This window comes from Camellia sinensis, chromosome 6 (assembly GCF_055761805.1).
Source record: "Camellia sinensis isolate YWXY chromosome 6, ASM5576180v1, whole genome shotgun sequence".
In the NCBI taxonomy this organism is placed as follows: Eukaryota; Viridiplantae; Streptophyta; class Magnoliopsida; order Ericales; family Theaceae; genus Camellia; species Camellia sinensis.
In genome coordinates this window covers 15,261,941-15,282,973 of record NC_138966.1, presented here as the reverse complement: position 1 = coordinate 15,282,973, position 21,033 = coordinate 15,261,941, and positions in this window count along the sequence as shown.

Here is a 21,033-nt window from a genome sequence, read left to right as displayed (position 1 = left end):
TGTTCCCATACTGGCAGAGCCCACAATCGGTCAGGCTTATGGTCATGCCTTGACAAGACAAGCCTCCGGCAAACCGTTCAGGAATAGCAGATGGCAAACACGGTGTCCTAGGCGCACCAATGCAAATGCAATGCAAAGAAACACACAAGTGTAGTAAAAAACAGATATCAAGAGTTTGAGTCAAGTTCTCTAAATCCCCAGCGGAGTCGCCAGAAACTATAACAAGTCCGCGGGGGACCTCGCTACAGTTCGGACTCGATTCGTCTTACGGTTCTAAGTCTGAACCAAAGAGTCCAAATCCGGCAAATCGTTTTGAGAAAACAGATTTTTGAAAGAAGTGCCAAACGTGGACTGCTTTGCCAGATACAGAGTCGCCACCTAAATATTTTGTTTTGGGAAATTTAGGAAACCCTGACTCGGTGCCAAAGGCCACGTGTCCGTCATCACCAAAGTTGCCTCGGCTAGGGAACTTGGGTACGATTGGGGAAGGTCACTTCGTGAGCACCCCCGCTCGCCCGATCAAAGATCGGCCTCTACTAACCATGATATCTATTTTTGAAAACTTTGTGTGTCCTTATTCCGGTTATTAGCCTAGGTTACTATGTGATGCACACAGCATACAAGTATAGACCAGGTCGCCTGGATTGGAACAAAACATCTCATGTTTGTTTATTTGAAAGGTGGTTTGCTACTCGCAAGTAGGCTTAAAATGCAGATTTTGCCACCCTCGGGTGGGCTTAGAAAAGATGGTTTTGCCACTATCTAGTGGGCTTAAAACAAATAGTTAATGATTTATTCCAATCCAAATAACCCAACCTTCACCCACAGGCATTCAGACAGTTATATCACATAAGCAAATAGCCTCATGGTAAGCATGCTATCATAGCAGTCACTCACATGCATGCAAGGATGCTAAAGCATAAAACTCACCGGGTACTCCAAGCCAAAATAGAATTTACATTAGAAATCATGCATGATCCTAGGTATACAGAAATGCCTAATGCAACACATGCAAAATGCAACTATAGTAGGCTCGGCTATTCTAAGATGGCATATGAAATGCTACAACTATCATGCATTCAATTTGGAATTGAAAGTACAATGCAGTTAGTATGATGCGCCGAGCCCGGTGCATGCAATACAGATGAATGAAGCAAACATGCTGTCATACTGTATGCTAATTTAAACATGCCCTAATCTAACCATCATAAGCAGGTAAATAAAAGGGAGAAAGACGTGGGGTTGGAAGACATACAACACACACACGCACACTTATTACAGTTGTGCCCTCGTCCAGAGGGTCCGAATAAATAATATAGTTCCGAATAAAAGAATATTACAGTCCAAATAATATACAAATTCCTAATTAATTAACAAATCAACTAAGAAAATAAATAAAACTAGCATGCAAGCCAGGGACTGCCTTGCTTCTGATGGATGATGCATGTCCGGGTTGTCTTGCGCGGAAATCCACCGGGATGCCCTAATTAGCCTCTGTTTAGCAGTTTATTCTTGGAAAGCGTGCCAGGCTCTGAAAAGTTGCTGATTCTTCATTTTGCTGCAACAGAGAGCAGGAAAGGGGCATAGCAATGTATTTTCACAGATATATGCATGCCTCGATCCTCGTGCCACCAATCACGCATATCGATGCATGATGGCAGAGAAGTCGAAATGTGCAACTTAATGTAGAATGAATGCACGTGTAAACACAACAAGAACCTAACTCCATCATGGATAATCCGGAGTGTCGGTGACTGGGAATTGAGACACGTTCCGTCACTCGGAGTACGAAACGCACCTTGTTTCCCGTGCCCGGGCTAACTCCTATCCCGAACACGATGCAATATGCATGATATGCATGAAATGCAACTAAGATACAGTCCTAACATACACAATGTTATGAAAATGAGATGTCTCGAAATGTGTGTACACGGGCACGCAAACCGAGAAAATGACAGAATGCGACCTAAGATGCAACCTAGTATGCACTATGCTGTAAAAAAAGAGATGCCTCGAAATGCATGCACACGGGCACGCAAACCGAGAAAATGACATACGCAATGCAAATGACATGGAAATATGATAGGGGCTTACACTAACATGAGTGAGCCTCAGCCACGCTCACATAAGAGGCCGATGGATAAAAAAAGAAGTGCCTCGAAATGCGTGCACACGGGCACGTAAACCGAGGCAATGGCATACGCAATGCAATATGGCTAAAATGGCATATAGAATGCAACATGGACTTATACTAACATGAGAGAGCCTCAGCTACACTCACATAAGAGGCCGATGGATGAAAATGAAGTGCCTCGAAACACGTGCACACGGGCACGCAAATCGAGGCAATGGCATATGCAATGCAATATTGCTAAAATGGCATGCAAACATGCTAATGGAATTTCAGCACCGGAATGTGGGGGAAAACAGCCCCGAAACGAGGCGAAAGCACACCCGATGCATGGAATCTCTCCCGAAATGCAAAATTAGGCACATAGAATGAACTACAGCTATACAAAGCATGCATAATTGGTACATGGAATGAAAAGACAGAAGCAAGGCAGCCCCAAAATAAGCATTTTACCAGTACAAATCATGGCCAAACAGCAAGCATAAATAGGGCAAAACTAGTATGCAAAAAAATGGCCCTAAATATGAGATTATGAAGCAACTCACAGCTGCTGACTCCAAACAGGTTAGGACCCTTCAACAACATTGAAGAGGGGCCAAAAATAAACCACTTTACAGAACTGTAAAAACCTCAAAAACAAACATAGATATGGCTAAGCTCTGATGCAAGAAAATGGGCCAAAAGGTGGCCAAAGAAGCAAGTGGTATATGCAAAGCCCAAACTGAAAAATTTCCTTCTAAAATATTGAAGAGGGACCAAAAATAGACATATTTACAGAACTGTAAAAACCCCCAAAACAAATATAGATATGGCTAAGCTCTTATGCAAGAAATGGGCCAAAAGATGGCCAAAGCACAAAGTATACTAAATATCCATCAAACAGCCAAAGGCCCTTAATGAAACATGAAGAATGGGCCAAAATAAGACTATTTCTAGCTCTGTAAAATGACGAAAAATGGAAGCATAATGGGCTGCCAAAGCATGCAAGAAAACAGCATTCAAGGAAGATATTGAAGCAAGTGCAAGATGGGGGGCTCAAACAGGGTTGAGCCCTTAATGAAACAAGAAAAAGAGCTCAAGAAAATGACCTTTTCAGTTTTTTCGGAGCTCAAATCAGTATGCACGTATGGCTAAGAGAAGATACCAAAATAAGCTCAAAAAAGGAAAAATGCTACTTACCCTTGAAGGCTTGACTTTGGTTGCCTCTTGGCTTGCGTTTGTGGCTCCTCAAGCCTTGGGGAACACCTTCAAACTTCTGGAGTGGAGGGTGGAAGGGTGGGGGTTGGTGGTGTAGAAGAAATGGTGGTGTTGGACTTGGAGGTTTTCAAGGAAATGAGAGAGATGGAGGAGGATCTTTGCATGCAAGCTTGAAGACCAATTTTTCTAACCCCCAAAACCAATGCTTGTAGCTGGTTATAAGGACCAAAAGGAGGGGGAGCATGGAAGGAAAGGGTGGAGGAAAAAGGACCAAGGCTTTCCCCCACAAAATATCCCCCGGATACAGATGTTTCTGGGGAACAACAGCTATACAGCTGTAAAGTGCCAATTGAGAGGATCATGGCCGGCCACCTTTTGGAGTTGTAGGTGGCCGGCCGGCCACCCCCCCTAGCCGGCCGGCTAGGGGTCAAAAAGGTCAAGTTCAATTAGTGGCCGGCCACCACAAAAAGGTGGCCTCCCAGGTCCCCTCATCACAACCCTGTGGTTCGAATTTGGAAATTGTAAAACAGGAGAGAGAATAGGCCATTTTTAGGAGGGGTTCAAAAGGTTCAATTGGAGTTTCTGGCCGGCCATATCATATTAGGATCCTCCCATGTGTGTACAACACAAATATGTGGTTTGGGGTTGAGGAAAGTGGCTCCAAGGTGTTCAACATTGGCTCGGAAGTGAGAAAAACGGGTGTCGGAGGGCGAAAATGGAATATAAATGGTTGCCAAGATAATTGCTGGCCTCCCACCCTCCAGTGACCTTCCTGGTGATAAAACAGAGGTACCTGCCAAAAATGAAAGAAAACCGATGCAAAACGAATGCTCGGGGGCCGAAACACGCAGTTCGGGGTCCCGAAAATGGGCTGCTAAGCACCGAAAGTGGCGTTCGGCTACGAAGTGGGTTTCTCAGACCCCAGTGTCCCTCAAAAGGGAGTAAATAAGATGCATGCCAAAAATCAGAGCGAATGGAGATGGTTGAGCGGTCCCGAACCGAGGCACATGGCCTGACGGCTCCGAAAACCGGGAACCGGGCTCCGAAATGGGCAAAATGGCCTATAGCCACAAAATGTAGCCCACGGCCACTGAGAGATGGTCTACAGGACCTCTCCGTCCCCTCAGGAAAAGAAACAGAGAAAACCGAGCCTGGTTCGCAAACCGAGGCAAGGCACAGAAGAGGGTTCGGAAATCAGGAGGCAGGGCTGACGGCCAAGACTCTGAAACTTCTGAACGAGCACATTATGCAATATCACCAAGCACTCAATCGGTGACGTCTGAGTCTTAAGGTCGGTCAAAAATGGGGTGTCTACATTTCGGCTGCGTGTTCAACTCTCAATCAATGTGGGCTGCGTGTTCACCATCAATCTGGGCTCCGTGTTCAAAAAATCAGAGTTTGGGCTGCGTGTTCAACTCTCAATCAATGTGGGCTGCGTGTTCACCATCAATCTGGGCTGCGTGTTCAGAAAATCAGAGTTTGGGCTGCATGTTCAACTCTCAATCAATGTGGACTGCGTGTTCACCATCAATCTGGGCTGCGTGTTCAGAAAATCAGAGTTTGGGCTGCGTGTTCAACTCTCAATCATGTGGGCTGCGTGTTCACCATCAATCTGGGCTGCGTGTTCAGAAAATCAGTGTTTAGGCTGCGTGTTCAACTCTCAATCAATGTGGGCTGCGTGTTTAGAAAATCAGAGTTTGGGCTGCGTGTTCAACTCTCAATCATGTGGGTTGCGTGTTCACCATCAATCTGGGCTGCGTGTTTAGAAAATTAGTGTTTGGGCTGCGTGTTCAACTCTCAATCAATGTGGGCTGCGTGTTCACCATCAATCTGGGTTGCGTGTTTAGAAAATCAGAGTTTGGGCTGCATGTTCAACTCTCAATCAAAGTGGGCTGCGTGTTCACCATCAATCTGGGCTGCGTGTTCAGAAAATCAGAGTTTGGGCTGCGTGTTCAACTCTCAACCAATGTGGGCTGCGTGTTCACCTTCAATCGGGGCTGCGTGTTAAGAAAATCAATGTTTGGGCTGCGTGTTCAACTCTCAATCAATGTGGGCTGCGTGTTCACCATCAATCTGGGCTGCTTGTTCAGAAAATTAGAGTTTGGGCTGCGTGTTCAACTCTCAATCATGTGGGCTGCGTGTTCACCATCAATCTGGGCTGCGTGTTCAGAAAATCAGTGTTTGGGCTGCGTGTTCAACTCTCAATCAATGTGGGCTGCGTGTTCACCATCAATCTGGGCTGCGTGTTCAGAAAATTAGAGTTTGGGCTGCGTGTTCAACTCTCAATCAATGTGGGCTGCATGTTCACCATCAATCTGGGCTGCGTGTTCAGAAAATCAGAGTTTGGGCTGCGTGTTCAACTCTCAACCAATGTGGGCTACGTGTTCACCTTCAATCTGGGCTGCGTGTTCAGAAAATCAGTGTTTGGGCTACGTGTTCAACTCTCAATCAATGTGGGCTGCGTGTTCACCTTCAATCTGGGCTGCGTGTTCAGAAAATCAGTGTTTGGGCTGCGTGTTCTACTCTCAATCAATGTGGGCTGCATGTTCACCTTCAATCTGGGCTGCGTGTTCAGAAAATCAGAGTTTAGGGCTGCGTGTTCTACTCTCAATCAATGTGGGCTGCGTGTTCACCTTCAATTCGAGCTGCGTGTTCGAAAAATCAGAGTTTAGGGCTGCGTGTTCTACTCTCAATCAATGTGGACTGCGTGTTCACCATCAATCTGGGCTGCGTGTTCGGAAAATCAGAGTTTAGGGCTGCGTGTTCTACTCTCAATCAGTGTGGGCTGCGTGTTCACCTTCAATTTGAGCTGCGTGTTCGGAAAATCAGAGATTTGGGCTGCGTGTTCAACTCTCAATCAGTGTGGGCTGCGTGTTCACCTTCAATTCGAGTTGTGTGTTCAGAAAATTCAAAAGTTTGGGCTGCGTGTTCAACTTTCAATCAGGGTGTGCTGTGTGTTCACCTTCAATATGGACTGTGTGTTCAGAAAATCAGTGTTTGGGCTACGTGTTCAACTCTCAATCAGTGTGGGCTGCGTGTTCACCTTCATTTCGAATTGTGTGTTCAGAAAATTCAAAAGTTTGGGCTGCGTGTTCAACTGTCAATCAGTGTGGGCTGCGTGTTCACCTTCAATTCGGATTGTGTGTTCATAAAATCAGTGTTTGGACTGCGTGCTCAGCTCTCAATCAGTGTGGGTTGCGTGATCACAACAAAGAGTATGAGCTGCGTGTCCAGAAATTCAAGTGCTTGAGCTGTGTGTTCAAAAATGCAAATCGAAATGAGTTGTGTGCTCGGAGTCGAGCTGTGTGCCCGAAGAAAGGAGCTGTATGCCCCAGAAATGAGCTGTGTGCCCAAAAACGAGCTGTGTGCCCAAAATAAGCTGTGTGCCCAAAATGAGCTGTGTGCCCGAAAGAGCTGTGTGCCCAGATTAAACAGAGTATTGTGTTTCTAGCCGCGTGCCAAACGAACAGAGTGTTGTGTTGTGAGCTGTGTGCCAATTGAATGGAATGCTATGTCGTAAGCTGTGTGCTAAGCCTTGCATTGTGCATGCATCTCCTCGCGCTATTTCGTGCACCTTAATCGCACTGTCTTATGTACTCACCTCGGTCTAGGAGACCTTAAATCCTCTAAAGGTGCAATTCCTTTGGTGTTTGTCGTGCCCGAACGACTTCCGGTGGTCTGGTATAGCCACCTGCCTGTGTTCGCGGTGAGTTCCTAGGAGACCAACTGAGACGGTGGAAACTAGAGTTCGAATGGCTTATGCCTAGAACGCAAAGGTTTGGGATTTCCGAGACTAAAGTCTGGTTTAAATACCCAGGGGTATATCCTCGGCTTGAAATCTGTATGGCAGCCCCATAGATTGAGATAGCATCTGTATGCACCTCAATTCTGGATACTGATCCAACCTAGTCTGTCACCCTGTTGGAGAATAGGGAAAGCTGCGACCATAGTCAGGGAGAAAAGTAGTACCTGTGGTTCAACCAAGAAGAAGCGAGAGATCCCCAGCACCATCAGGCACGATATTGTATGTACGGTTCATTTGAGGCTGGTGCGACCAAGCGAATCGCGCAGGTATCGTATCTTCTCCGTGTGAGACGCGACGAGAATTGAGCAATTCTCCACATTCTTAACTGCATGAAATGTAGTTGTTGCTTTGCATTCTTGCTTAAAACTATTGCATCTATTTGCGAATACTTGCTTCATTACAGCTTGCTGCATTTGCATGATCATAAGTTATGTTCGGCCTCTGTGCATATCGCTTTGCATTTTGCCCCCTTTGCCTGCGGGCATGCCTGCGGGTACATCTTTGTCTATCTTGTCTGCTTTGTCTAAGTCTTCGGCCTTGTCAAAAATGGGTCGTCTCTGGGCTTTGACATTCACTCCCGTCATTCTTATGACTTCCGAGTTCTGTCAAAGAGGGGCAATTGTAGAGACACCATTTTTGATCGACCTTAAGACTTAGACGTCACCAGTTGAGCGCTCGGTGATACTACATATTATGCTCGTTCAGAAGCCTCAGAGTCGCGGCCGTGAGCCCTGCCTCCGGACTTCCGAACCCTCTTCTGTGCCTTGCCTCGGTTTGCGAACCAGACTCGGTTTTCTCTGTTTCTTTTCCTGAGGGGAGGGAGAGGTCCCGTCGACCATCTCTCAGTGGCCGTAGGCTACGTTTTGTGGTCGTAGGCCATTTTGCCCATTTCGGAGCCCAGTTCTCAGTTTTCGGAGCCGTCAGGCCATATGCCTCGGTTCGGGACCGCTTAACCATCTCCATTTGCTCTGATTTATGGCATACATCTTATTTACTCCCTTTTGAGGGACACTGGGGTCTGAGAAACCCACTTCGTAGCCGAACGCCACTTTCGGTGCTTAGCAGCCCATTTTCGGGACCCCGAACTACGTGTTTTGGCCCCCAAGCATTCGTTTTGCATCGGTTTTCATTCATTTTTGGCAGGTACCTCTGTTTTATCACCAGGAAGGTCACTGGAGGGTGGGAGGCCAGCAATTTTCTTGGCAACCAGTTATATTCCATTTTCGCCCTCCGGCACCCGTTTTTCTCACTTCCGAGCCAATGTTGAACACCTTGGAGCCACTTTCTTCAACCTCAAACCATATATTTGTGTTGTACACACATGGGAGGATCCTAATATCATATGGCCGGCCAGAAATTCCATTTGACCCTTTTGAACCCCTCATAAAATTGGCCTATTCTCTCTCCTGTTTTACAGTTTGCAATTTTGAACCACAGGGTTGTGATGAGGGGACCTGGGAGGACACCTTTATGTGGCGGCCGGCCACTAACTCACCTTGACCTTTTGACCCCTAGCCGGCTGGCTAGGGGAGGTGGCCGGCCGGCCACCTGCAGCTCCAAAAGGTGGCCGGCCATAACCTTTACACTGTGCACTTTACAGCTGTATAGTGTAGACACCCTATTTTTGACCGACCTTAAGACTCAGACGTCACTGATTGAGCGCTTGGTGATGTTGCATAATGTGCTCATTCAGAAGTTTCAGAGTTGCGGCCGTGAGCCCTGCCTCCGGACTTCTGAACCCTCTTCTGTGCCTTGTCTCGGTTTGCGAACCAGACTCGGTTTTCTCTGTTTCTTTTCCTGAGGGGAGGGAGAGGTCCCGTAGACCATCTCTCAGTGGCCGCGGGCTACATTTGGTGGCCGTAGGCCATTTTGCCCATTTCGGAGTCCGGTTCCCGGTTTTCAGGATCGTTGGCCATGTGCCTCGGTTCGGGACCGCTTAACCATCTCCATTTGCTCTGATTTTTGGTATACTTCCTATTTTCTCCCTTTTGAGGGACACTGGGGTCTGAGAAACCCACTTCGTGGCCGAATGCCACTTTCGGTGCTTAACAGCACATTTTCGGGACCCCAAACTGCGCGTTTTGGCCCCCGAACATTCGTTTTGCAACGGTTTTCGTTCATTTTTGGCAGGTACCTCTGTTTTATCACTGGGAAGGCCGTAGAAGGCTGGGAGGCCAGTAATTGTTGTAGCAACCAGTTATATATCTTTCGACGCCCTCCGATGCCCGTTTTTTTACACTTCCGGGCTAATGTTGAACACCTTGGGGCCACTTTCTTGAACTTTGAACCACATACTTGTGATGTACACACATGGGAGGACCCTAAAAGTTGGTGGCCGGCCAGTAATTCCACCTGACCCTTTTGAACCCCTCCTTCCGGGCTAATGTTGAACACCTTGGGGCCACATTCTTGAACTTTCAACCACATATTTGTGATGTACACACTTGGGAGGATCCTAAAAGTTGGTGGCCGGCCAGTAATTCCACCTGACCATTTTGAACCCCTCTTTCCGAGCTAATGTTGAACACCCTTGAGCCACTTTCTTGGACTTTTAACCACAGGGTTGTGTTGAGGACACATGGGAGGACACCATCATGTGGTGGCTGGCCACTAAACCAGCTTGACCCTTTTGACCCCTAGCCGGCCGGCTAGGGGATGTGGCCGGCCGGCCACCTGCAACCAAAATACTTGGCCGGCCATGATCCTCACACTGTTCACTTTACAGCTGTATGGCTTTATCCCCCAGAAAATATCAATATCCGGGGGATATTTTGTGAGGGAACGTTTGCCTCATTTTTCCCCCACCTTTACACCTTCTTTTGTTCCATATAACCAAGGGAAAACACTTATGTTTGGGGTTAGAAAAAATTGCTTCCAAGTCTTGCATTGCTTCCCCTCTCCTTCTCTCATTTCTACCCTAAAACATTCAAGTTCCACACTTCATTCCTTCATCACCACCAAGCACCACCATCACCACTTCATTTCCAGCAACAAGGAGAGCTTCTCAAAGGCTAAAGGTGCTGCAACTTGGTCCAAGAAGCAACAAAAGACTTGTCTCCAAGGGTGAGTTGCCTTTTTCCCTTTTTTGAGCTTTTCTTTGCAACATTTCTTAGCCATCTATGCTTTTTGCTTTGAGCTCTGGCCATAACTTAAAGTGGCCTTCTTTTGAGCTCATTTTCATGTCTCATTAAGGGCTCAACCCTTTTTGAGCCCTCCATCTTGCACTTGCTTCATTATCCCTCTAAAATGTCATTTTCTTGCATGATATTTTTAGCTTGTGTGTGATTTGTTTTGGAACATGTTGTAAACTGATAATAGGCTTCTTTTGAGCCCCTCTTCAACATTTAAGAAGAGCTCAACACTTTTTGGGACTTCCATGTTGTACTTGCCTTTATACTCCTTTTTTGGTCCCATTTTTGCATGCTTTGGCAGCCTATTGTGCTTTGGTTTTTGGCCATTTTACAGTTCTGAAAATAGTCTTATTTTGGTCTATTCTTCATGTTTCATTTAGGGCCTTTCATGGTTTGGGACCTCCATATGTCACTTCATGTTATATCTCTCTTTTGGTCCCCATTCTTGCATGTTTTGTTAGCCTATCATGCTTTTGTTTTTGGCCATTTTACAGTTCTGAAAATAGTCTTATTTTGGCCCATTCTTCATGTTTCATTAAGGGTCTTTGGCCGTTTGTGGAATATTTGGCATACCTCATGTTATAGCCTCTTTTGAGCCTTATTTTGCATTGTATTTCTGGCATGTTTGTATACTGTTTTGGAGTTTTTATAGTTCTGTAAATATGCTTATTTTTTGTCCCTCTTCAATGTTATAGAAGGGAATTTTTCAGTTTGTGCTTTGCATATACCACTTGCCTCTTTGGCCACCTTTTGGCCCTTTTTCTTGCATAGGAGTGCAGCCATACCTGTGTTTGTTTTTGGGGCTTTTACAGTTCTGTAAAACATCATATTTTGGGCCCCTCTTCAACTTTTCTGAAGGGCCCTAACCTGTTTGAAGAGAGAAGATGTGAGTTGCTTCTTAATCTCATGTTTAGGGCCATTTCTTGCATGCTAGTTTTGCCCTGTCTTGGTTTGCTGTTTGGCCATGCTATAAACTGGAAAAGTGCATATTTAGGGGCTGCCTTGCTTCTGTCTATTCATTGTATGTGCCAATTGTGCATGTTTGGTATAGCTATAGGCCATTTCGGGTGCCAAAATTCATGTTTCGGGACCATTCCGTGCATCGGGTGTACTTTCGCCTCGTTTCGGGGCTGCTTTACCCCACTTTTCATTGCTGAAAATCCATTAGCATGCTTGTATGTCATTTCCATGCCATTGCATTGCGTATGCCATTGCCTCGGTTTGCGTGCCCGTGTGCACGCATTTCGAGGCACTTCATTTTCATCTATCGGCCTCTTATGTGAGTGCGGCTGAGGCTCTCTCATGTTAGTATAAGTCCATGTTGCATTCTATATGTCATTTCCATGCATTTGCATTGCATATGCATTGCCTCGGTTTGCGTGCCCGTGTGCACGCATTTCGAGGCACTTCATTTTCATCTATCGGCTGAGGCTCTCTCATGTTAGTATAAGTCCATGTTGCATTCTATATGTCATTTCCATGCATTTGCATTGCGTATGCATTGCCTCGGTTTGCGTGCCCGTGTGCACACATTTCGAGGCACTTCATTTTCATCTATCGGCCTCTTATGTGAGTGCGGCTGAGGCTCTCTCATGTTAGTATAAGTCCATGTTGCATTCTATATGTCATTTCCATGCATTTGCATTGCGTATGCCATCGCCTTGGTTTGCGTGCCCGTGTGCATGCATTTCGAGGCACTTCATTTTCATCTATCGGCCTCTTATGTGAGTGTGGCTGAGGCTCTCTCATGTTAGTGTAAGCCCATATCATATTTCTCTATCATTTGCATCGCGTATGCCATCGCCTCGGTTTGCGTGCCCGTGTGCACGCATTTCGAGGCATCTCATTTTTACAGCATAGTGCATACTAGGTTGTATCTTAGATCGCATTCTGTCATTTTCTCAGTTTGCGTGCCCGTGTGCACGTATTTCGAGGCATCTCATTTTCATAGCATTGTGTATGTTAGGATTGTATCTTAGTCGCATTTCATGCATATCATGCATATTGCATCGTATCCGGGATAGGAGTTAGCCCGGGTGCGGGAAACGAGGTGCATTTCGTACTCCGAGTGACGGAATGTGTCTCAATTCCCAGTCACCGACACTCCGGATTACCCATGATGGAGTTAGGTTTTAGCTGTGTTTTCATGTGCATTCATCCTATATTGAATTGTGCATTTCGACTCCTCGGCCATCATGCCTCGGTATGCGTGATTGGTGGCACGAGGATCGAGGCATGCATATATCTGTGAAAATACATTGCTATGCCCCTTTCCTGCTCTCTGTTGCAGCAAAATGAAGGATCAGCAACTTTTCGGAGATCGGCACGCTTTCCAAGAATGACTGCTAAACAGAGGCTAATTGGGGCATCCCGGTGGATTTCCGCGCAAGGCAGCCTAAACATACATCATCCATCAGAAGCAAGGCAATCCCGGGCTTGCATGCCAGTTTTACTTGCTTTCTTAGCTAATTCATTAATTAATTAGGAATTTGTACATTATTTGGACTGTAATATTCGGACTGTAATATTCTTTTATTTGGGACTGTATTATTTATTCGGACCCTCTGCGCGAGGGCACAACCGTAATAAGTGTGCGTGTGTGTGTTGTATGTCTTCCAACCCCACGTCTTTCTCCCTTTTATTTATCCGCTTATGATGGCTAGATTAGGGCATATTTATAGCATACAGTATGATAGCATGTTTGCATTCATTCATCTGTTTTGCATGCACCGGGCTCGGCACATCATACTAACTGCATTGTATTTTTCAATTCTAAATTGAATACATGATAGTTGTAGCATCTCATATGCCATGTTTAGAATAGCCGAGCCTGCTATAGTTGCATTTTGCATGTGTTGCATTAGGCATTTCTGTATATTTAGGATTCATACATGATTTCTAATGTAGTTTTTGTTTTGGCTTGGAGTACTCGGTGAGCTTTATGCTTTAGCATCCTTGCATGCGTGTGAGTGACTGCCATGAATAGCATGCTTAACATGAGGCTATTTGCTTACATGATATAACTGCCTGAATGCCTGTGGGTGAAGGTTGGGTTACTTAAATTGGAATAAATCATCAAATGTTTTAAGCCTACCTGCGAGTAGCAAACCACCTTTCAAAAATAAACATGAAATGTTTTGTCCCAATTTGGGCGACCCAGTCTATACTTGTATGCTGTACGCATCACATAGTAACCTAGGCTAATAACCGGAATAAGAACATACAATGTTTTCAAAAATAGATGTCATGGTTAGTAGAGGCCGGTCTACGACCGGGCGAGCGGGGGTGCTCACGAAGTGACCTTCCCCAATCGTACCCAAGTTCCCGAGCCGAGGCAACTTTGGTGATGACGGACACGTGGCCTTTGGCAACGAGTCAGGGTTTCCTAAATTTCCCAAAATAAAATATTTAGGTGGCGACTCTGTATCTGGCAAAGCAGTCCATGTTTGGCACTTCTTTCAAAAAATCTGTTTTCTCAAAACGATTTGCCGGATTTGGACTCTTTGGTTCAGACTTAGAACCGTGACTACAAGTCGAGTCCGAACTGTAGCGAGGTGCCCCCTGCGGACTTGTTACAGTTTCTGGCGACTCTGCTGGGGATTTAGAGAACTTGACTCGAACTCGTGATATCTGTTTTTGACTACACTTGTGTGATTCTTTGCATTGCATTTGCATTGGTGCGCCTAGGACACCGTGTTTGCCATCTGCTATTCCTGAACGGTTTGCCGGAGGCTTGTCTTGTCAAGGCATGACCATAAGGCTGACCGGTTGTGGGCACTGCCAGTATGGGAACACAAACCCCGGTTTTACCGGGGCACCCTCTTTGACCATTCGACCTAGTGCATATTCGGATCCATAGTGACCATTCCAAACTAGGACAGGTTGCTTACCCGTTTATAGGTTGTTTGAAACCGCTGCGTGCGTAGTGAAACCCTAGCTCCTGACAGGGAAACCCTACCCCAACATAGGGGCGTTTTGGCTCTCACATATCTGTTATGTGCTTTAGAGTGCGTCTCTACAGGAATGCATATATCAGTATATGAGTTTGGGCATCAGGCCTGCGGGCATCAGTTCAGTATTGTCAGTATCAGGCCTGCGGGCATCGGTTCAGTACATGAGTTTGGGCGTCAGGCCTACGGGTATCAGTTCAGTATTGTCAGTATTAGGCCTGCGGCATCAGCCAGTATTTGAGAATTAGTTATCTGCGGATATCAGATTCTGTTTTAGGGGACAGTGATACAGGGATAATAATCAGTGTTTGAGGACAGTGTGTATACAGCTTATTGATTGTGTGTTGTTATGCCCGGCTGTGTGTCATGCATTTTATTTTAAGCTGTTATGCTATCCGTTTATCTGTTTATTTATTTCCTTTTCGCTTTATTTATCTTTTGCTAGGTCAGTTCTAGCACAATTGCTTCCAACCCAGCAGGCATTCCCCAAGCACTTTGGACACGAGGTCGTCGACTCAATCGATCTGAAGATCTAATCGACGGACAGCCATTGTTCCATTCTCTACCCCCTGTTACCAGAAGAAAGCAGAAAAAGCGCAGTGTATCTGAACAGAGATCACCAGAACAGTGGTTTCCCCCATCAGTGGACAGTCGGATCGAGATCCCCATTGAGACAGATCTGCCAGTAGTTCAGATAGATCAAAACAGTATGGCAACGCCAACAGGAGTTGAGGAGATGGTGCGCCAAATGCAAGAAACCATGCGGGCCATGCAGCAGGATGCCGTTCGCCGAGATGAACTCGCCAAGCAACAGGCCGAGATTATGACCCAGCAGGCTGAGCTAATTACCCGATTGCAACAGCAGAATGCTGCATCTGCTTCACATCAAGTCCCTCCTCCGGCAGGGGCTCCATTACCTGAGCAGACACCTACTGTTCAGAACGCCCCACCAAATGCCCAGAATACCCTGCCAAATCCCCAAACTTACAAGAGGACACGAATCTTCCAACGGGGCCAGCTCCGCCCCCGCTTCCACCACAACTGTCCAAGGTCCATGCACCCAATCGCCCCGACTCTCCCTTCGAGTTCGAGGTTGATCATACAGCTCTGAAATTGAGCAAACTTGAGAAGCTCTTCAAGAAATCCCAAGGGGTCAAGGCTATGCCGGATATCGAAGACGGATATACCGACAAGGCCGTGACACTACCCGATAGGTTCAAAATGCCACAAATCGACCGCTTTGACGGGTCCGGCGACCCCATGGTCCATCTCCGACTGTTTGCAGACATCTTGCGGCCAATGGGCCTAACACGACCACAGAAGCTTTGACTATTCGGTCGAACCCTGTCAGGTGTGGCCGTCCACTGGTACGCAAAGTTACAAGATGAAGTGAAAAGGAATTGGGATGAAATGGCTGAGGCCTTTGTCGCGCAATATTCGTACAACACTCAGATCGAGATCACAACCCGTGATCTCGAAACGACAAGGCAAGAGCCCAAGGAAACTTTCTCGGACTTTGTAATCCGATGGAGGGCAAAGGCGTCAATGATGACTTTAAGGCCCACTGACAAAGATCAAATCCGGATGATTGTGCGCAATCTCCACCCAAAGTTGATGCAGAGAATGATTGTAGTCCCCTTTCCTACTTTCGCAGATTTACACGAGATGGGGGTGCAAATCGAAGATGCAATGAAACAAGGTCTGTTTGACCATGACAGGGAGCAACCGAGGAGGACTTTCAACCGTAACAACAATGCGGGCCCGAGTGGCGCTGTAAATACAAGAGCCTCGGAAGTCAGTATGGTCACCACCACTCCCCCTCCCCCTCCAAGGCCCATGGCTGCCACACCCTTCTCCGGCGCGTCCGGAAGCAACACACAAGCTAACAGATTCCAACCACGAGGCCAAAGAACCTTCACCCCATTATATATGCCCCTATCCAAAGCTCTAGGGGTATTGATCAAGAAAAAGCATTTGAAACCCCTGGAGCCGAAGCCACTACCGAACCCACTCCCTCCCTCTCATGACCCAGCAAAGTACTGCGCGTATCACCAACAACACGGTCACGACACCGACCGGTGTTACAGATTGCGTCATGAGATCCAGGATCTTATTGACAAACAGGTGATCGCGCCTCCTGATAAACCCAATGTCACAACCAACCGTCTCCCACCACATAACCAAGCTCCCCTCCCAACAGAATCAATTTTATCCAAACTGGGGTCGCATCTTACGATCCCAGTATCTATATCACCCCATCCCACCTACCCAACCCGGAGGTGTTCCTCCCCGATTGCACTGACTTCTTGTGCATGGTGGACATCTCCAAAACCCAACCAGAACCGACGGTGGTGACCGTCGAAGATAGGGCAGGGCAGATTTTGGGAGAGAATGAGATTGTTGAATCTGGGACTGGACAGAGTTTTGCTGGGGGAGCCTATGATCCAAGCGAGTACATCCTATCAACGAGCCAAATTGGGCTAGGTATAGAATTGCCAGAGACAGGAGAGCTATGCATGATCCGGGGAGATGGATCTGGGCCAGGGGCAGATGATCTGACAGCCGTAGAGGAGGACTTTGCCAACCTGCAATTTTTCGATGACCAGGAACCGGGGGATTCGGCAATCAATTGGTTCGACTATGAGGAATCGGCAGAGGCCACTGGATGGCTCGAGGACCAACCAGATGAAGTGGGGGGAGCCCAACCAGAACAGAGCCCGGCAGGGGCAGAGGTATCAGCTGTGGCCGGAATGGCCGAAAGACAAGTTGTATCGCCGGAGAGCGCCGGTGTTAAGAATTCCGCTCGAGACTTGGGCATTATGGATACAGGAATTGTTGAACAACCAGCTGTACTGATGCAGCTGGAACGAGAAACGTTTGAGGATGCCGAGAGAATTAGGAAAGCTAAGGGCCCTGAGGGGACTGAAAGTGCTGTGTGCACGAAGATGGAGAATGCTGCGAGCATGTGGACAGAGAGTACTGCAAGTACAACTAAACCGGAGCCAGACAGGTGTCTGTTGGCTGCCGACGGAATGTGGTGGGAAGACGATGACTTATGTCTTACCCACACGGATGAAGACTGGGGAAATAATCAACCGGATGACATTTGGTACCTCGATGAGGTTGACCATATGATGAGAAGTGGGCGGTACTTCAAACCCCCACACCTGGACCAACCCGAGGCATCCGGGAAAGATAGAGAAGCGGAGAAACAGAAGGAGAAGCAGATTGAAGAGGAAGCTGTGTTGAAACAGTTAAAAAAGATACAAGCAGACATCTCCATCTGGGGACTGCTAATGGCATCACGAGTACATAGGGAAGCTGTCCTGTCGACTATGGACAAGTCCAAACTCTCCATAGACACCACGCCTGAACAGCTGGTTGGGCTGGTTTTTCCGGGAGGAGGTTCCCCGGCATTAACCTTTTCGGACAAGGAACTACCGCCTGAGGGCACAAATCATAACAAACCTCTCTATATTTCTGTGGAATGTAGAGATAAGTGGATACCGGTGGTACTTGTTGATACCGGGTCTGCGATTAATGTCTGCCCGACCAGAACGGCATATGCAATTGGGTTGAAGCCCGTGGACTTCGTCCCAACTACTCAAGTGATCAGAGCATACGACAATACCAGCAGAGAAGTGATGGGGACTGTTAAAATTCAAACCAAGGTTGGTCCAGGACAACACAACATTGAATTTCATATCTTGGACGTTCCCGCAACCTTTAACCTACTTTTGGGGCGACCGTGGTTGCACCAGGTCAAAGCAGTCTCTTCCACTCTACATCAGATGCTAAAGTACCCTCACGGGAAAGGGGTAGCGATCGTTTTTGGGAATTCATCAATCCATCCGCCGCCGGAAGTGTCCACACCTGTCTTGGAGATCGAGCACGGCACGGAGGATGTGTTTTTATCGGGGTTCACTTTGGCCGAGGCTCAAGTGGTGCAGAATGTCATGGCTGTGAATGAGGGTATGTACGTCAGTGCTCAATCTATCTACCTCATGAACAAGCTACAACATATCCCCGGGATGGGATTAGGAAGAAGTGGCCGGAAGGGCGTCACGGTATCGGCCGAAGTGCCACACAACCCTCACACCTTTGGACTGGGTTATCTGCCCACCAAAGAGGATTGGGTAAGGAAAGGGAAAGAAATGGCCGGAAGGGCCAGAGCAAAGAAGGCTGGGAAGCCATTTGAGTTAATGCATAGGCCCATCTGGGGTACCCTAAACGGACGCTTCGTCCGGGAGGGGGAAGACTTTCCATTCTGCGGCTTCCCAGAACCATGGCTGAACGCGGAGAAGAAGCGCGTGCCTGGTTTTGAAATCTTCTTCGACTTACAATTACCTGGGGATGACGTTGCCAAAGCGCAGACAGACCCACCAACTGAGGTTGAGCAGTGCAGAGCAGTGGATCCTGAGAGCACGGAGCTTGAAATGGGGGTAGCACTGGCGAGTCTACTTTTAGATCCTCCGATCGACCAAGAGTGCTTGGGGGATAACTCTTCGGTTTCTATGATTGGAGATGAAATAGCTGCGGGCTTTCCAGCGTCGATCTTGGATGCATCATCGCACCTTCTCTCATCTGGCAATATGAAGAAGGCTTTTTATCTAGCAGTTCCGGGTCAGGTAGTGAGCCGGAATCTGATTCCACCGAATCTTGTGCGTCGGAATCAGATTCCAGCTCGACTGAGTCTGAGTCCGGTATTCCTGGGAGTGATAACCCGGATGCCACAGTCTTGTCTAGGTCGTCATTTTCATTTTCTTTTGAGTCTGTTGTAACAGAGGAATCTGACGGCTTGGAAATATTTAATGAGAATGATGTGGATGTGGTTTCTGAGTATTTCTCTGTGCCTTTGATTTATTGCTTAAATCAGGATTTTCAAAATTTTGATGAAAACAACGAGGGAGAAATTCGTCCAGTTTTGCAACGATTAATTGATCAAGAGCAGGAAAGATTCATTAAACCCTTAATGGATGAAATCACTACTGTGAATGTTGGTACTGAGAAGGACCCGCGGCTGGTCCAGATCGGGTCCACGTTGTCTTCGGATGAGCGCGAGCGCTTAGTCGCTTTATTAAAAGATTTCAAAGATGTTTTCGCGTGGTCCTACGAAGACATGCCTGGAATCGATCCTGAGATTGTACAGCACCGGATCCCTCTTGATCCCGAGGCCCGCCCTGTCAAACAGAAACTCAGAAGGATCCGCCCGGACTGGGCCCTCAAGATTAAGGAAGAGGTCACCAAGCAAATTGACGCAGGGTTCCTGCTGGTATCTGAATACCCAACTTGGTTGGCCAACATTGTTCCGGTGCCAAAGAAGGACGGCAGAATTCGGGTCTGTGTAGACTTCAGAGATTTGAACAGGGCCAGTCCAAAGGACGACTTCCCCTTGCCACACATTGATGAATTGGTGGATTTCACGGCAGGACACGCCTTGCTTTCGTTTATGGATGGTTTCTCAGGCTATAATCAGATAGTAATGGCACCCGAAGACCGAGAGAAGACTGCGTTCACTACCTCGTGGGGTACATATTGTTATAGAGTGATGCCATTCGGGTTGAAAAATGCTGGAGCTACGTATCAACGGGCAGCAACTACAATATTGCATGATATGATTCATAAAAAGGTCGAGGTGTATGTGGACGACATGATTGTCAAGTCCAAAGAAAGAGAGGGCCACTACACCGCCTTACAAAAATTCTTTCAAAGGATCAGAGAGTTTCGGCTGCGATTGAATCCCCAGAAGTGCACGTTTGGTGTTACAGCAGGAAAGATGCTAGGGTTTCTGATTACACAAAGGGGCATCGAGGTCGACCCTTCCAAAATCAAGGCCATCTTAGAAATGCCACCACCAAGGACTGAAAAGGAGGTGCGAGGCTTTCTGGGTAAAGTGCAATTCATAAGACGGTTTATTTCTAAATTAACCTTGACTTGTGAACCACTTTTTGGTCTCCTGAAGAAAGGAAAGAAATTTCAATGGGACGGCCGATGTCAAGCAGCTTTTGAGCAGATCAAAGAGTATCTACAGAACCCGCCCGTGTTGTCACCACCAGAGCCGGGGAGACCGTTGATATTGTACCTTTCGGTAACTGAGACTACCATGGGCTGCATGCTCGCGCAGGAATCAGAAGACAAAATGGAAAGGGCCATCTACTATCTGAGCAAAAAGATGCTGGATTACGAGACCCGCTATACACCGCTAGAGAAGGCTTGTTTGGCCTTGGTATGGGCTACCAGGAAGCTGCGGCACTACCTGTTAGCTCACTCTGTAATGTTGGTTTCACGATTGGATCCCACCAAATATCTTTTCGAGAAACCAGCACTTACGGGTAGGCTAGCTCGTTGGCTGCTGTTGCTCTCCGAATTTGATTTGAAGTATGTAACGCGCAAGTCAGTAAAAGGGAGAGCGGTAGCAGAGTTCCTTGCCGACCACCCGGTTGAGGGGGATGAAGCGGTTGAGTACCTATTCCCAGATGAAGCCATTCTGCATGTCGAAGATGAAACTTGGACGATGTACTTTGACGGAGCGTCAAACCAGTATGGATATGGGATAGGGGTGTTGCTGATAGCACCTGACGATTCCCGTATCCCTTTAGCATTCAAGCTTCGGTTCAAAGTCTCCAATAATGAAGCAGAGTATGAGGCATGTATTGCTGGCCTGGAAGCAGCCCTAGAACTAGGGGCAAGACGGTTGGACGTCATTGGGGACTCGAACCTTGTTGTGTCTCAAGCAAAAGGAGACTGGAAAGTCAAGGAGGAAAGAATGACAATTTACCACCAAACCTTGGATTTGTTAATTCCTCGGTTTGAGAAACT